The sequence below is a fragment of the Solanum dulcamara genome, chromosome 5, assembly GCF_947179165.1.
Source record: "Solanum dulcamara chromosome 5, daSolDulc1.2, whole genome shotgun sequence".
NCBI lineage: Eukaryota > Viridiplantae > Streptophyta > Magnoliopsida > Solanales > Solanaceae > Solanum > Solanum dulcamara.
This window is the reverse complement of record NC_077241.1, coordinates 66208337-66224967: the sequence shown is the minus strand read 5'-3', so window position 1 is coordinate 66224967 and position 16631 is coordinate 66208337. Positions and strand designations below refer to the sequence as shown.

At 33.5% G+C, this 16631-nt stretch overlaps 1 long non-coding RNA gene across 1 annotated transcript; it reads left to right on the top strand.

Annotated features, from left to right (window-relative positions):
• Positions 1 to 8644: 8644 nt before the first annotated feature.
• On the top strand, positions 8645 to 14935 carry LOC129888399 (uncharacterized). Its single transcript, XR_008766655.1, has 2 exons — positions 8645 to 8957; positions 14638 to 14935. It is a non-coding gene; the product is annotated as an uncharacterized LOC129888399 (long non-coding RNA).
• The last annotated feature ends 1696 nt before the right edge of the window (positions 14936 to 16631 follow it).

The window sequence follows — 16631 nt, the reverse complement described above, 5'->3', positions numbered from 1 at the left end:
AAAAATATTCATGAACATCAAATCAATTTGGATTCATGGGAAAGTAGCCATGAACAATAATTCCAATAATATGAGAGATAATAATAATAATAATATTAATGCATAAATATATCAAACTCAATAGAAGAAGAATTATTTCATTTAGAATTCAAGATTTGGATAAAACTCAACTATAACTCAATTATAATGAATTTAAATATTGGGCGCATGGACGAACTCAATCCAATGCTATGAAAGCCTTACATACCTTAAATCCGAAGGTTTACTCCGAATTGGAACACTCTTGGACCCCTAGCCTTTTCTTCTCGCCGGAGCGTTTTGTGTACTATCCGGAGTATAAGAATCACCGAAGTAGTATTTTTATACTACTAAAACTAAAACTATATTTGAGAAAAAGTATATAGAGAGAAGAAATGCTTAAGAAAGCTTGATGAATAAAATGAGGAAATAAGGTGGGTATTTATAGGTGGGAAAGAGTGACCTAACAATAAATAAAATAATTATAAAGAAAAATCTGAAAATTTAATGGAATATATTGATGTCATGGATGATGTTAAATGGAGGACAATTTATGTCATGCATGATGTCAAATGCATCTAGATGTTTCCATGGTAGGTAAGATGAGTTCTTTTTAACAGAATACTCTTTTTCGAAGCTACGTTTGAATAAGATAAATTCCTTATTAAGATTTGGTTTCTTCATAAGAATTGTAGATATGGAAGTCTAGTTTCATATCGTTCAAGAATCAACCAATTTGGAGCAACCTACAGTGAGATATTAATTTTCGTCTATCAACACTCAATTCCGTCACAACACTATATCTTGCAAAGATTAATTTATTTTACCTACTTATACTCCGAATTTGAAGTTATGTTATTCATGAAAGTTGTAGGTAAGGATGTTGTGATTACCCAAAAATTTGAATCACCTAATTTGGACCAACCTATGAAAAGTTATGCCCAAAATACAGAGGCTGTATTATTTTCGTCGAGAATTGAAATACCGACATACAACATTTTAGGGGTTGTTACAGATTTAATGGGGCTAAGACAAGTCCCTAACTCACCCTCAATCATAATAGAAGAAATGTCGTAGTAAAATATCTTAACATATCATAAACTAGAAAGATAAAGGAGTATTGTTCCCGGAACATGGGAACTCACCAAAAGTAGTCTCCAATGGAATATCAACTAGCCACGTGGAGGAGAACGAGGAGGAGCACCGATCCCTACATGGTGATATCACGTAGGCAAAAGAGTATGCGTTAGTACTTTGAATGTACTAAGTATGTAAGGATGCATGAACATTGAGGAAACATTAAAACATTTATGTAATATGGAACATAATTTAATGTATGCATAATAAATCATATAGATATTCTTTAAAACATTCATTTTGTGGGAAATTAACCATAACCGACATTTAAGACCATGCGAGCTATTACATGGAATCCAACATAACCCCCTACGTTGGCCGGGGAGACTACTTGCCGGGTAGAACTCCGTCAACTTCATTCGTTTCTTTAACTTTAACTTTAAGGGCTATTTATGGATCCATTAGCCTAAGCCTACAAGGGCTCCTATGTTGGCACATAGTTAATGAGACAAGGGGTTGCTACTAGGATTCCCTTACCGAATCCCACCTCAATGTCTCATTCGGTGCTAAGTCAATCCCACGGAATAGTTTAATACTTCAAAATATTTATAGCATATAACTTGAGAATTCAAACATCATATTCGGTAGAATAGCTCATTAAAATATTTGATAATTCAAATATGCAAGAATTGTCCTTATTGCATAAAGAATTCATCATTCATATCATTTCGTCATTCTTTCATTTCATAAGACTCCCTTTTTTATCATAGATATTGCTTTCATAAACATTTATTTGGAGTCAAAGCTTTCAAGTCAAACTTTATTAAAAACATAGTAAAACTAGGTAGGTTCAAATCACTTCAACTTGCAAATATGTATGTAAATAAATATACATAAATACTTTGAAATCCATTAATTAAAAATCATGCTTTAAACAACCCACCATGAGTTTCAAGAATCTTTAAATAGATAAATAGAGGAATTATTTGTAAATCATCAATTCATACATATGAAATTATGTTACATCAAAATAGAACAATAATCATTAGTTTAACCATGATTCATACTATTAAGTAAAATTAAGAATTACCATAAGAAAATATTACTTGAAATCAAGAGACTTAATTGGAAGAGTTTTTGGACTACATGGGTGGAAGAACCCATGGATAAACACCCACATAACTTAGAGTAAAGCTTAAAGAAAATAAATATAATTTATCATATAATCAAAATAATTTAGACATGAGAGTGGAAGGAATACTCTCATTAAAGCCTTACATACCTGGAAATCGAAGCTTTAGTTGGTACCGGAAGACTTAATGACCACTCTTGAGTCCTAGCTTCTCTCCTTGCCGAAACGTTTTGTATACTACCCGGAATATATGAATTACCGGAATAGTATTTCTTCACTACTAAGAACTAAAACTATATTTGAGAATGTGTAAAGAAGTGTATAGAGAGAAGATTTGCTTGAGAAAGCTTGATGAATAAAATGAGGAAATAAGGTGGGTATTTATAGGTGGGAAAGAGGGACCTAATAATAAATAAAATAATTATAAATAAAAATCTGAAAATTTAGTGGAATATATTTATGTCATGGATGATGTTAAATGGAGGACAATTTATGTCATGAGTGATGTCAAATGTATCTAGATCTTTCTATGGTAGGTGAAATGAGTTATCTTTGACAGAATACTCTTTTTGGGAGCTACGTTTGAATAAGATAAATTCCTTATTAGGATTTGGTGTCTTCATAAGAATTGTAGATATGGAAGTCTAGTTTCATATCGTTCAAGAATCAATCAATTTGGATAAGCCTACAGTGAGATATGATTTTGCTTCTATAAACACTCATTTCCGTCACAACATCCTACCTTACAAAGATTAATTTATTTGACCTACTTAACCTCCGAATATTAAAATATGGTCTTCATAAAAGTTGTAGGTAATAATCTTGTGGTTACTCAGAAATTTGAATCACTCAATTTGGATATTCCTATGAAAAGTTATGACTAAAATACAGAGGTTGTATCATGTTTAGGCAAAAATTAAAACATCGTATACAACGTTTTTAGGGGATGTTACATTTGGTCTCTGGCGCGGTGCGCCACTACGAGGTGTGCAGGTTTTTAGGCGTATTCAGCCTGAAGCTGCAATGGTGCGACGCGCCACTATCGCGCCAGGTGCATTTTTAGCCTATTTTCAGAACTTTTGAGGAGGGACAATTTGGGAACTTACCCAAATTATATATGTATTGCCTTTGGTCTTTTGGGAACACATATTCTCAGCCTCACTCTCTCTCTAAAAAGCCCTAGGATCTTCTCTCTCTCTCTTCTTCTTCTTTTCCATTTCTAACAAGAAGAGTTCCAGGAGCTTCAAGATTTGAGTTCTCCATTGAATACCCAACATCAAGGTTTTCTTCAAGTCTTCACTAAGGTATGTAAGGCTATCCAAAACATGGGTTGAGTCCACCCATGTGCCCTACTCTTGCCTTGAGGTTAGATGTTCATGAAAATAGAGTTTCTTGGTATGGTTTATGTTTGTATGAACTTTGTCTCCTATTTATTTGATGTTATATGTGTTGATGTTGTTGAGCTAAGAAGTCCCTAAAATCCTTCATATTAGTATGAGTTGATGAAGATGACTTGTTGTTACGTCTTGTTGATCTCTTTAGCCATATGATTATGTTGTTTAAGTCAATTTCCTTAAATGCGCTATTCTACTTGAATTGTTGAGTTGAAGTCATAGAGTTGTGTTGAATCTTGAGGAGATGTCATAAATATTTATATAAATGAGGCTTGATGGAGTTGATGTGAGGATGGAATTGACGAGTGGACAAGGTCCTAAATGAGACTTGCCATTATGACTTAATTGAGTTGAAATGAGAACCAAGTTGATGAGGTGGCAATGTACCACATGAAACTAGCCGTGAGGGCTTGTTTGAGATGATTAGAGGAGTTTTATGAGCATGGAGTCATGGGAGGAGTATCGAGCACTGAGGCGGGTCAGAGTACAGTCCATACTCGAACCCCAAAAACTACGCTGCCAACGTAGGTAGGGATGGAACCGTTAAAGTCGGATGCTTTCCTTGGGATCGAACCGTTAAAGTCAGATATTTCCTATTTTACTGTCCTGAAATGATAGGACTTGACTAATCGATGGTATCCATGATTAGGGAGGCGTTCATGCCCTGGCAAGGTATGGACGGACGTGGCAATAATGTCTGATTGTTGCACTACCACCGGCTCATAGGTGATGGTTGTAGGTTAAGAGAAACTCCCATTTAGGTCTTGATAGTGCTCTGAGTCAGTTGAGTTGAGTGGTTTATTGTAACAACCCCTAAAATGTTGTATGTCGGTATTTCAATTCTCGATGAAAATAATACAGCCTCTGTATTTTGGGCATAACTTTTCATAGGTTGGTCCAAATTAGGTGATTCAAATTTCTGGGTAACCACAACATCCGTACCTACAACTTTCATGAAGAACATATCTTAAGATTCGGAGTATAAGTAGGTCAAATAAATTAAGCTTTGCAAGATATAGTACTGTGACGGAATTGAGTGTTTATAGAAGAAAATTCATATCTCACTGTAGGTTGCTCCAAATTGGTTGATTCTTAAACGATATGAAACTAGACTTCCATATCTACAATTCTTATGAAGACACCAAATCCTAATAAGGAATTTATCTTATTCAAACGCAGCTTCGAAAAAGAGTATTCTGTTAAAAAGAACTCATCTTACCTACCATGGAAACATCTAGATGCATTTGACATCATGCATGACATAAATTGTCCTCCATTTAACATCATCCATGACATCAATATATTCCATTAAATTTTCAGATTTTTCTTTATAATTATTTTATTTATTGTTAGGTCACTCTTTCCCACCTATAAATACCCACCTTATTTCCTCATTTTATTCATCAAGCTTTCTTAAGCAAATCTTCTCTATATATACTTCTTCTCAAATATAGTTTTAGTTTTAGTAGTATAAAAATACTACTCCGGTTATTCTTATACTCCGGGTAGTATACAAAACGCTCCGGCGAGAAGAAAAGGCTAGGGGTCCAAGAGTGTTCCAATTCGGAGTAAACCTTCGGATTTAAGGTATGTAAGGCTTTCATAGCATTGGATTGAGTTCGTCCATGCGCCCAATATTTAAATTCATTATAATTGAGTTATAGTTGAGTTTTATCCAAATCTTGAATTCTAAATGAAATAATTCTTCTTCTATTGAGTTTGATATATTTATGCATTAATATTATTATTATTATTATCTCTCATATTATTGGAATTATTGTTCATGGCTACTTTCCCATGAATCCAAATTGATTTGATGTTCATGAATATTTTTACACATGTTTTGAGTAAAGATGTTGGCTTTTTATTATTTTCATTGATAAAAAGAAAGTTATATGAATTAATACTATATATGTATTTTATTGAGTTTTAAAAGAGCAAAAGAGTTGAATTTGAATGAATTTGAGAAAAATGATATTTTGAGCAAGATATTTTGATGAGATATAAATGATATTTTTGGAAGTATAATGATTGATGAACATGAAATGAGATGAGTTTGATGATTTAAATTAAAGTCCAATGAAACTAGATGATGAGTTTAATATGAGCACATATTTTGGGAGTAGTATTGAGCACTGAGTTGGATAAGAGTTTAATTGACTCAAACCCCAGAACTACGTAGCCAGCGTAGGATGGAGGCTATGCCTCTTAAGTCCCAAAAAGAGGACTTTGATGAGTGGATCCAAGATGGTGATGTCCTTTACCCTGGCAAGGTATTGGATGGATGTGGAAACGACATCGCTTCGTTGTATCATCGCTAGCTCATAAGTGATGGTTGTCGGTTAGAGAAACTCCCAACTGAGTAAGCATTGCTTATTACTATTATTTTTATATTTTAAACTTGCATTACATATTGATGTTGAGATAATGTTGAGTTCTGAGCTGAGTTTTATTGAGAGGTGTTTCTTGATATCTGTCCTTACCTTCCTGTCATTTTACATACTCGTACATTCCACGTACTGACGTCATTTGACCTGTATAGTTTTATGATGCAGATACAGGTATTAGAGATCCTCAACAGGCGCATCGTTGAAGATCATTTCTTTTCGACTATTTGGTGAGTCCTTCTTGTATTCGAAGGAACTCCTTATCCTTTTATTATTGTTGAGTGTGATGTTTCTTTTGAGGTAGCCATGGACATGTCATTGACACCATCTAAGAGTATTAGAGGCTTCATAGACAGAGTTTGATGATGTAATCGGAGTAGTTCTCCTCAGAAACTACTTCTTCTAAGAATTATCTATTTTTCCTTTGATTATGACAAGCCCACATTAGTATTATTAAGTCTTCCGCTGATGAATAAATGAGTAATGAGACCAAGTGGTTCTCTCGGAAGTCAGAGATGGTTTCTGAGTGCCGGTCACGCCTAGGGTACTCTCTCGGGGCGTGACATTTATGAGTTAGCCCGTCTAAACTATTCTTGTTAGACTTAGGACATTTGAGTGAGTTGTCCTATATTTATATATATATGTATGAGTTGAGGTGCTGAGTTGATGTTGATGTCTTCTTGATGTTTATTTCATCCGATCATTTTACATACTCGTACATTCCATGTACTGACGCCATTTGGCCTGCATCGTTTCATGATGCAGAGACAGGTACTAGAGATCATCAACTGGCACTCCGTTGAAGATCCACATACACTTCCAGCTAGTTGGTGAGTCCTCCTAGTTCCCGGAGGATATTGAGCCTTCTTGTACAGTTTTGTTCTCATTTCTTTTATTATTGAGTGTTGGTAGCCATGGACTTGTCATCGGCACCTTCTAGACTTTGATAGAGGCTTCACAGACTAGAGTGTGGGAAGGTTGGACTGTTATTTTGAGGAGTCCTATTTTACTTGTTTTGTTGGAGTTGAATATGTTTGGCCTTCAACCCTGCAATGTGAATAGTGTGATATGATTGACCCCTCCTTTGGGTGAGTGTGATTGAATGATGAGGTGACTGAATCAGGTTGTTCGCTTGAAGGTCAGAAATGACTTTCTAGTGCCGATCACGTCTAGGGTACCCTCCCGGGGTGTGACAACTACTCCAAATCTAATTTAGTCAACTCTCCTAGCTTCCACATTCCGAAGATATTAAAATTGACGGAATTTTATTCTGAGACTCGAAACTCTGAATGACACTGAATATCACAATTTGACAACTTAAACCTTCGAAACTTAAAACTTTTCAAAAACCTTAACTTTTCAAGGGATTTCATAAAACCAACTACAAATACTAATGAAATGTGACTCGGGGCAACTATCAAGAGAGGTAAAACGGTCATTTTACAAAAAATAACTAAAATGACCTTCTGAGTCATTAGAGAAATATTATTTGTGGAAAATGATTTCCTACTTTCATTAGAAAAGTCTTTTTTAATGAACTCATTTTCTTGATAAAATGTTTACCAATCGAACATGATTTTTTTTTTTAAAAAAAAAGAACTTTGAAAAATATTTTCTTTCCTACCAAACACACCCTTATGGGAAAAAATGCACATGATATTTATGTTAAATTAATATATGTAAAATAATAGGTGTCGGTAAGTATTTACAAGTGCTAAATTGGTGTGTGTATATTTAGTTCTAATATTAGATATTTTGACACACTGTACTCACCTATATCATTTATAAAAGAGAAATTTCATAAAGCGTGTCGTTATAGGGGTTAATTATTCAATAAAATGATAGTTCTAATAACTACATAAATTATTTGAGATTAATTTTGAATACATGTACCTTATTCACTTGATTAGTGTATCTTAGATACATATGTGTTAAAAGTGCTTATTTTCGGTTGTTTAAAATCTTTTGTAATTGAAACGCACTAAACAAGGAGAAAATCACGCCTATAATAATTTCTGAAAATCTTGTGTATCTTAGTTATGTAATTTTTTCATTAATATGAACTTGATTCATTGTTTCATAGTTAGAAAATTCGTATTTGTGTTACTTTTCTAAAATTTAATTAAAATTCAAAGTTGATTAATTTTATTTAATTACTATTTTAAATAATGAATTCAAAATTTAATCTTTATTCAAAAGATTATGACTTATATGTCTTTTAAAAATTCAAATCATTGTATTTGTGATTTGCAGTGACTTTTTGTATCTATATTTTCATAATGTATCTGTATTTCACAATTTCATATATCTATTTGTATACAATGTATCTGTATTTAATATAAATTTTATCTAGCGTATTCAGTATTAATTTCATCTAGTGTATTCAATATTAATTTTATGTATCTATTATCAATTTCATACAATGTACATGTATCTTTGATCAAAGATACATGTATCTGGTACATTCATAAAATAAGTCAGTATCTAGTTTAGCTGTGTATAGATGCATACTTAGAAGAAAAAGATGTTGATGATGATGATAATGATGATGAGAAACTACATTAAGTCCCTCCTAAACTTATACCTATTTAAGTAGACACCTAAAATCCATGAGTATCCTATTAAACAATGAAACCATTTAAATCCACAATAAATACACACTTTTACATCAGTTGTGTTCTCAATGCATGTGTGTTTGTCTCACCCTCAATTAAAACAACATTATTAATTATTTTTTCAAACTCGTTTAATAAAGATCAAATTTTACACTGTTTCACTCACTTTTAACTGAAAACCCTAAAAATTTCAGTCTACCCTCTCTCTTCGACCTGTCATCTCTCTTCGACCGATCAAAATCCTGAGAAATTTCAAGAGTCGAAACAAAATTGCAACATCGCGTTTGTAATTTCTTAAATTGTGGTGTCGAAACAAAGAAGTAAAGGTGCACAGGTTAGTGATTTCTTGATTTAAATGAATTTTTCTTTAAAAATAGAAGTTCTTATACATAGTAGTGGTAATTTTTGGAAAAACACCTTTATAGTAATTTGTTGTTATTTCGTTTGTTATCTTGTTGTTGTGTTATTTATTTATTCACGAGTATGTAGTGTTGGTGTTAAGTGATTGTGATTTGAAATTTGCTTGCAACTTTGATTGATTTTGTGTTTTTAAAATTTGATCGCAACTACATTTTTAGGGTTTGTTACTATGTCGGTTGTTCTAATAACTTTGAGATGGTATGGGATTCAAATTGTATTTTTCCTCCTATCTGATTATGTTGGTGGGTCTATGACTGAATTTTTATAGGTTGACATTGATAGAATATCTTATTTTGAATTGAGAGACTATATAAAGGATTTAGGATATGCAACAGATTGTTTCTTTTATGTTAGTTCTTAAATAGAAGATTTTCTAGTTGAAAGTAAAAATTGATAAGGTTATCTATGACATTTCCTCTATGTTAAAAAATGGGAATAGACTAGTTATTTTTGTTTTTCATAAGGTCAATGAGTCATGTGTTGCTACATTGGCTTTGGATCACATCCCCATGTAATGACTAATGGTGTGCCTTCAAATGATGGGGGAGGGGTAGGTGAGGAATCTTGTATATCTTTTAATGAAGTTAACTCTTTTAATTCCTAATTTTGAATTTTTCAACCCTTTTACTGGACATTCAACTCTTCCTTTCGAACCTTCCAATCATTCTTTTCAACCTTCTAATCCTTTTGTTGAACCTTTCAAATCTTCTTTTCACCCTTCTCTAATCTTCCTGCCGAACCTTAGACAAATAAAAATCTAAATGGAAAGGAATCAAAGGATGAATTTGAAAGGGATAGTAGTAAGGAGAGTATAGATAGTGATGTTCACAATGAGTAGAGAAATTTAAGAACTTTCAGATTGTATTTTAATAGGTTAAACAGAAAAATTAGACACACAACTGCTGAACAGGTTCATTTTTGTGAAGAGGGGCCAAATATAGAATATGATAAGATAAATATTGATAATAAGAATAGCTTATTAGGTAAGCTAAAGGGAATAAACTTTAATATCCATGTGATGAAGTTTCTAGCTTTGAACTAGAGGACAAGACAGGTTGGTGAGATGGTGAGGAGGTTGATCAAGTAGTACACAAATCTGTTAGAAAAAATATCAAAAACAAAGTTGTGTGATCCAACTTCTGCTCTGAGAATATTATTTGAAAAATAGATTTGGTCTTTACAATTGTAAAGAATTTAGGTAAGCAGTAACCAAATATGAAGTTCAAAAAACAAATCAAATTGAAAAATATGTGAGTGAGCTTGGAAGAGTTAGAGTTAGATGTTGTAAAGAGAGTTGTCCCTTATTAATGATTGCAAGTCTAAATAGCCAAATTATAGATTTTATGGTAAAATAGTACAACCTTGTCCATATATGTGTAACTTCAACTTTTTTAATTATCTATACAATTCAAAGTTTCTGACCAACAGATACAAAGACAGAATAACTAAGCAGCCAAACGCTAGAATTATCAAGTTGCAAGAGCTTATTAGAAAAGAATTAGATTACTACATTGAAAAGACAACAATGAGAAGAGCTAACTAGAGAATTACAAGAGATTATAGACGATCATATTGTTGAATATGATAGAATTTTTTATCGCAAATATTTGTTTTTTACAAATTTAGGTAGCACTTGTGTTGTTAAAGTTGAAAAAAAAACAGTTGAATTTGAACATAAAATCTTTGAAGGTTTTTATATCCCTTCATGCTTTAAATAAAGCATTCTTTAGAGGTACTAGAAAGTGCATTGTCTTGTATTTGTGTTTTCTTAAAAATATGTGCAAAGGTCAGTTATTGGTGATTGTTTACAAAGATAGTGTCACGATCCAAAAGTCGGGTGTGATGGCATATGTCTTATCCCAACTAGACAGATAAGCCTAAACAATTCTCTAAAAAGGTAATCGCGGAAAAAGAAGAGATAATAAAGAATCTAAAACAACATTACAAAAAATTCATAAGTACATAAATAAAATCCTCTCCAAAACCTGGTGTCACGTGTACAAGACATTAGAACAATACAGATTCAAAAAAAATACAAGTCTAAATGTCTTCATATCTAGAATAGATTAAGGACATAAAGTAAAAGGTATGTGACGTCTGCCGAAGCAAGTAGCAACTACCTCACACACTCCAAAGTGCAAGCCTCGGACACTAATGCTAAAAGGAAATCAGGATGTATCAGGCTTGTGACCTACACAAGTGTAGCTAAGCAAGAGATGAGTACCAAAACAACAACGGGTACTCAACAAGCATCCCTAGATGACCTTAAACAAAGCGGTGACGAGCACCCTAAGTCTTGACACACCATCCAAATCTCCATATACTATAACCTGCATAGAAATTCAGCAACCAGCCCATCCTAACAGACACAATAGTATTTAAGGACATAACACAATAGAAGTACTCAGCGGATAAGCAACACCATCTGATTTCCAATAATATCAATAACGGGGAAATAAGAAAATTTCAAGTAGCACTTACAAGAGGAATCAATCATCAATATAATAGATCACTCACAGATATCGATCAATAGTAATGAAGTATAATTGCTCGATGTCTGTGAGTGATCTATTAGATTGATAATTGATTTCTCATTTAAGTACTACTTGAAATTCTTGCATAATCAAATAAATTTCATTTTGTTAGAATTAGCCTATTTTAACAAAAAACATCAACAAAAATACCAAATAGTATATAGGACAACTATGACAACTTTAAGTGCATACAACTATATTTGTCATCCTTCACATTCTTGTTAATGCCTAAATTGCTAATGTGTAATACCCCGGAATTTTTTTTGCAAAGACTCGAACATTTCTTCATGCGTGTGTAAACTCGAACCGAAGGACTTGTAATTTTATATATGAGTTAGGATCAATTACTAAGTGTGTTATATGTGTTTAGGGATCATAAGGGATCTCTAACACCAAGTCGAGTCCAAAGAATTAGTCTCGGCTAAGTTTTCGAATGAGATCGTATAAGGGTCAACTTCCAACGATCATATCTCTTTTAATATAACGAACTGGGTAGTCCACGACCTACCAAATTAAAGGTCTTTGCGTCTTCTTTCCAACTCCTCCAAGATTGTAATTTTTGGAGTTCGGAGTCAAAAATTATGACCATTTTACTACAGACTAGTACTCCAGGAATTTCAGGTCTGGGCTCTAACCCCAGAAAATTTAGGCTTGGCGCTGCAAGGGCGCGACGCGCCACTATAGCACCAGAAACAAGCCTCAGTAGTTTGGTCCTTGGCGCGACACACCACTATTAGGTGTGCAGGATTTTTAAGCCCATTTTTTAGAACCCAGAAAATTTAGGTTTGGCATTGCAAGGGCGCGACTCGCCACTATAGCGCCAGAAAACAGGCTCAGTAGTTTGGTCCTTGGCGCGACGCGCCACTATTAGGTTGCAAGGTTTTTAAGCCTATTTTGACTTGGCACTGCAGTGGCGCGCCGCGCCACTATAGCACCAGGAAAGTTTTTGTCCAGTTTTCCAGATTTTTGAGGAAGGAAAACTTGGACTTTTTTCCCTAATTATATATACTCTAGCCTTGAACGATTTGGACCATATTTTCAGTCTTGTGCCTCTCTCTATAAAAAAAAAAGCCCTAATCTCCATTCTCTTCTCTCCCAAACATCTCCAACAAGATTTGCCCTCAAAAGCTCAAGGATTCAAGACCTTCAAGTCAAGTCTTGGTTTCTAGTGAGATGATCTTCAAGCAAGGTATGTAAGGCTAACCTAAAATATGGATTGAGTTCTTTCATATGCCAATAGATGTGTTGGATAGAAGTTGTGAAAGATTTGAACCTTCTATAAAGGTTTTCTTGAAATTTCCTAAACTATAGAATATTACTAATATGTGTTAATGATGTTCTTGAGTTGACTTTGTTGAGAGTATGGATTCATGTATTCATTCACATGAACCCAAGATGAGATTTCTTTTTGGTCATAATTTATCTTGAGGATGAAATTGATGGGTTTTATGTATAATAAAAACAATATTATTTTTCATAATGAAATGAGGTATTCTTTTACATGAGTTTGATAAAATTGATTTTTGAGTTATATGAGAATTGGGATAGTTATGAATGTGAATGGCATAAAAAGAAATGAAACATTGGTAGAGCTAGAATGTCACTTTTGTTTCTATAAATGGAATATAGAATTAAATAAAGATTTTGGAGTAGATGTTTGATGATGATGTTTGATGATTATGGGAATGATGATATTTGATGATGATGTTTGATGATGATGTGAATGATGATATTTGACGATGATGTGAATAAAGCAGTTATGTTGATGAGGATGTTGTGTGATGAAGTGGATTGGAGTCTAATGTGATCATGTGATATGTGATTTGCATAATTTGATTTGATTGGAGTCTTATGAACATTTTGAAAATAAATGATCTTTTGAGAAGGAGTTTTAAATAAGTGATTTGTGAAAATTTTTGCATAAACTATTTATACACTATTTTGAGTTTAAAGAGTGATTATTTTCATCTTTGATTTAGAAAGATTTTAAGCACAAATTGAGTTTGAAAAAGTCTCTTAAATCCTCATTTTTGAACATGAGTATTTTGAGTATAAATGAGTTGAGCATTTTTACTTTAAAATGTCGATTTTTGAGATTGAGTTGAGATTGTATCAATTTTAAAGAGAAGAGTTTAATGATTTGAGATGAGTCGATTTGAAAAAAGGTCCAATGAGGCCAGATTTGATTTGAGCTTTAAAAAGAGTCCAATGAGACTAAATGAGTTGATTTGAAAGAGTTCAATGAGACTAAATGAGTATTTTGAGTATTTTACTCACTTGATAGATATGAGCATAAGTCTTGGGAGGAGTATCGAACACCGAATTGGGTAAGAGTATAGTCCATATTCGAACCAATAAACTACATCACCAAACGTAGGAGAGTATTGAACTGTTAAAGTTGGATGCTTCCTAAATTATTGTCCTGACATGATAGGACTTGATTGGTTATGGATCCATGATTGTTGATTCGTTCTTACCCTGGCAAGGTATGAACGGACGTGGCAATAACGTCAGCTTGTTGTACTATCACTCGCTCATATGGTGATAGTTGTCTATTAGAGAAACTCCCAATTGAATGGATTGTGCTTGATATGATTGGGTTGATTGTGATTGTAGATGATTGAGTTGAGTTGTAAAACATTGCATAATTTTAATTTGCATATCTATTGAGTTGAGTTGATTGCATATGATTTGATGTGATTGGATTGGATTGGGTATGTGATTGGATTGGGTTGGATATGTGATTGGATTGGATTAGATGATATGTGATTGAATTAGAGTTGATGGTACATGATTGGATGGGATCGAATTGTAAATGATTTGATTGAACTGTATTGTACATGATTGGATTGGATTTTATGGTATATGATTGGTCGTTGTCTAAAAATATATTCTTACTTTAGACTTATGAAACTTTGATTGAGTCTCCCTTATCTTTCTGATTTGAGATATTTGAACCAACGTTATTCTTCTTTGAGGTATGTTTCATTCTGCCATATTACATATTCATACATTCCATGTACTGACATCCATTTGGACCTGCATCGTTTCATGATGCAGAGACAGGTTTAAGAGATCGTCAATAGGAGCACCATTGAGGATCTATACACACTCAGTGTATTGGTGAGTCCTCCCCTACATTCGGAGGACACCGCTTATGTTATTCTTGCATTGAGATAGCCCTTTTCATTTTGATTTGAGGTAGCCATGAACATGTCATTGACACCAATTAGATAGTAGTGATAGAGGCTTCATAGACTAGATAGTGATGGGTCGATTGAGTATTTTCTTTCCTTGAAATTATTCTTGTCAAACTAATTTAAATGACAAAGATTGGAGTTTGATTTGTTGGCCCATGGCCTTTCTTTCTTGAAATAGAATCATTGATTTGGATTACCCACTAAATTATTTCTTTATTTTAAATTATTTCTTTATTTTAAACTTTCCGCTGATTGATTGATATGAATGGATGTGTGATTGGACCAAGTGGTTCTCTTGGGGACCAGCAATGGTCTTCGAGTGCCGGTCACGTCTAGGGTACCCTCTCGAGGCGTGATATAATGTTTCTTCCAACTCCTTAATTCTATTCTCCAATCTCAAAATAACAGACTTGGATTGGATAATCTGCTCAAGATCCCTCTATCTAAAGAACTTACACAACTTTCTCTAAAATAAGCCATAACCAGGTGAATTTAATTCAAAAGTTGGAAAAAAAGTAAAACAATATTGTATCGAACATACACAAAATTGTGGAAAGGACTAAAATCTTCTAGCTGGATTGTTCTTCGACCACGAAGTCTGCTTTGCAGCAAGTCTCCATGTTTGAATCACTTTGTTAATCACAATATTGAATTGTTCTCGTCATTACAAATGTAATTCTATCACAGCCCGAATCTAGGTGTCATGGCACCTATCCTTTTTCAATGGACAAGTCAGCCTAAAACCTAACATTTATGAAAAATAAAGCGAAAACAGTCTAAATAAGTAAGTAATAAGAAAAAATGGAAGTTTTTCAACTTAAATACCCCCAAAGATTGGTTTTCACATGTACAAGCCGCTAAAGAAAACAAAACTGAAATTAAATGTAAGTCTCAATATGTCTTCAACTCTAAAATAGAGTAAAGCATACAAATACAGAAATCTGAGAGTTCGATGGATATCGATATCTACCTCTCCCAAACTTCTGGAAGCCTTGAATGATACAAAAGATACGGTAATCAAAGTCTAGGCTCAGAACCTATACAAGTGTATAAGCAAGGGTGAGTACCAAACAACACGGTACCAAATAAGCTAACTAGAAAAACTAAGTAAATCTAATAGAATTCACGAACTTCTTTCCAACCCCAACCAAACCTACGTAGCTACAACCTGCACAGAAATCAGTCAACCTAACAGTTCATATTAAACAGTTCAATAAGGTTTAGATCTCAGCTCAATATCACAAGATATATAGTACACATAATCACAAGTCACAAATAGCAATCAAAATTGTCACACACAGATATGCAGAACATGTATATGCACACTCAATGTTCATGTATGTGTGCAATAGTCGGCAAAGACCTCGACATAATAAACTCTAACTGAAAATAACCTCGGCCTCATAATCTCTAACTGGTAATGACCTCGAACCACAACCTCGCTGGAAATGACCTGGCCATATAACCCTATCGAAAATGACCTCGGTAATGTGATCCCACTAAAAATGACCTCGACAATATAATACCGTCGAAAATAACCTCGGTCTATCAATCTCTCACCGAAAATGACCTCGGCAATATCATATCTTTGATCGAAAAAACCTCGGTCTCGCAATATGCCTCTCATCACAATATTTCAGATCCAATGCAAATAGCATGCTCACACAAGTAATAAGGAATAATCAATTCAAACAAACCGTAATCATAATTAGACTATCAAGTATTTTATCAAATACACATCGATATCTAGATTATGCCACATAATATTCAATTCTCAATAATAACACACATCGTATTTTATTAACCTCATTGATTCATTTAGATTAATTTATTTAATAATTTAACTCGTAACCT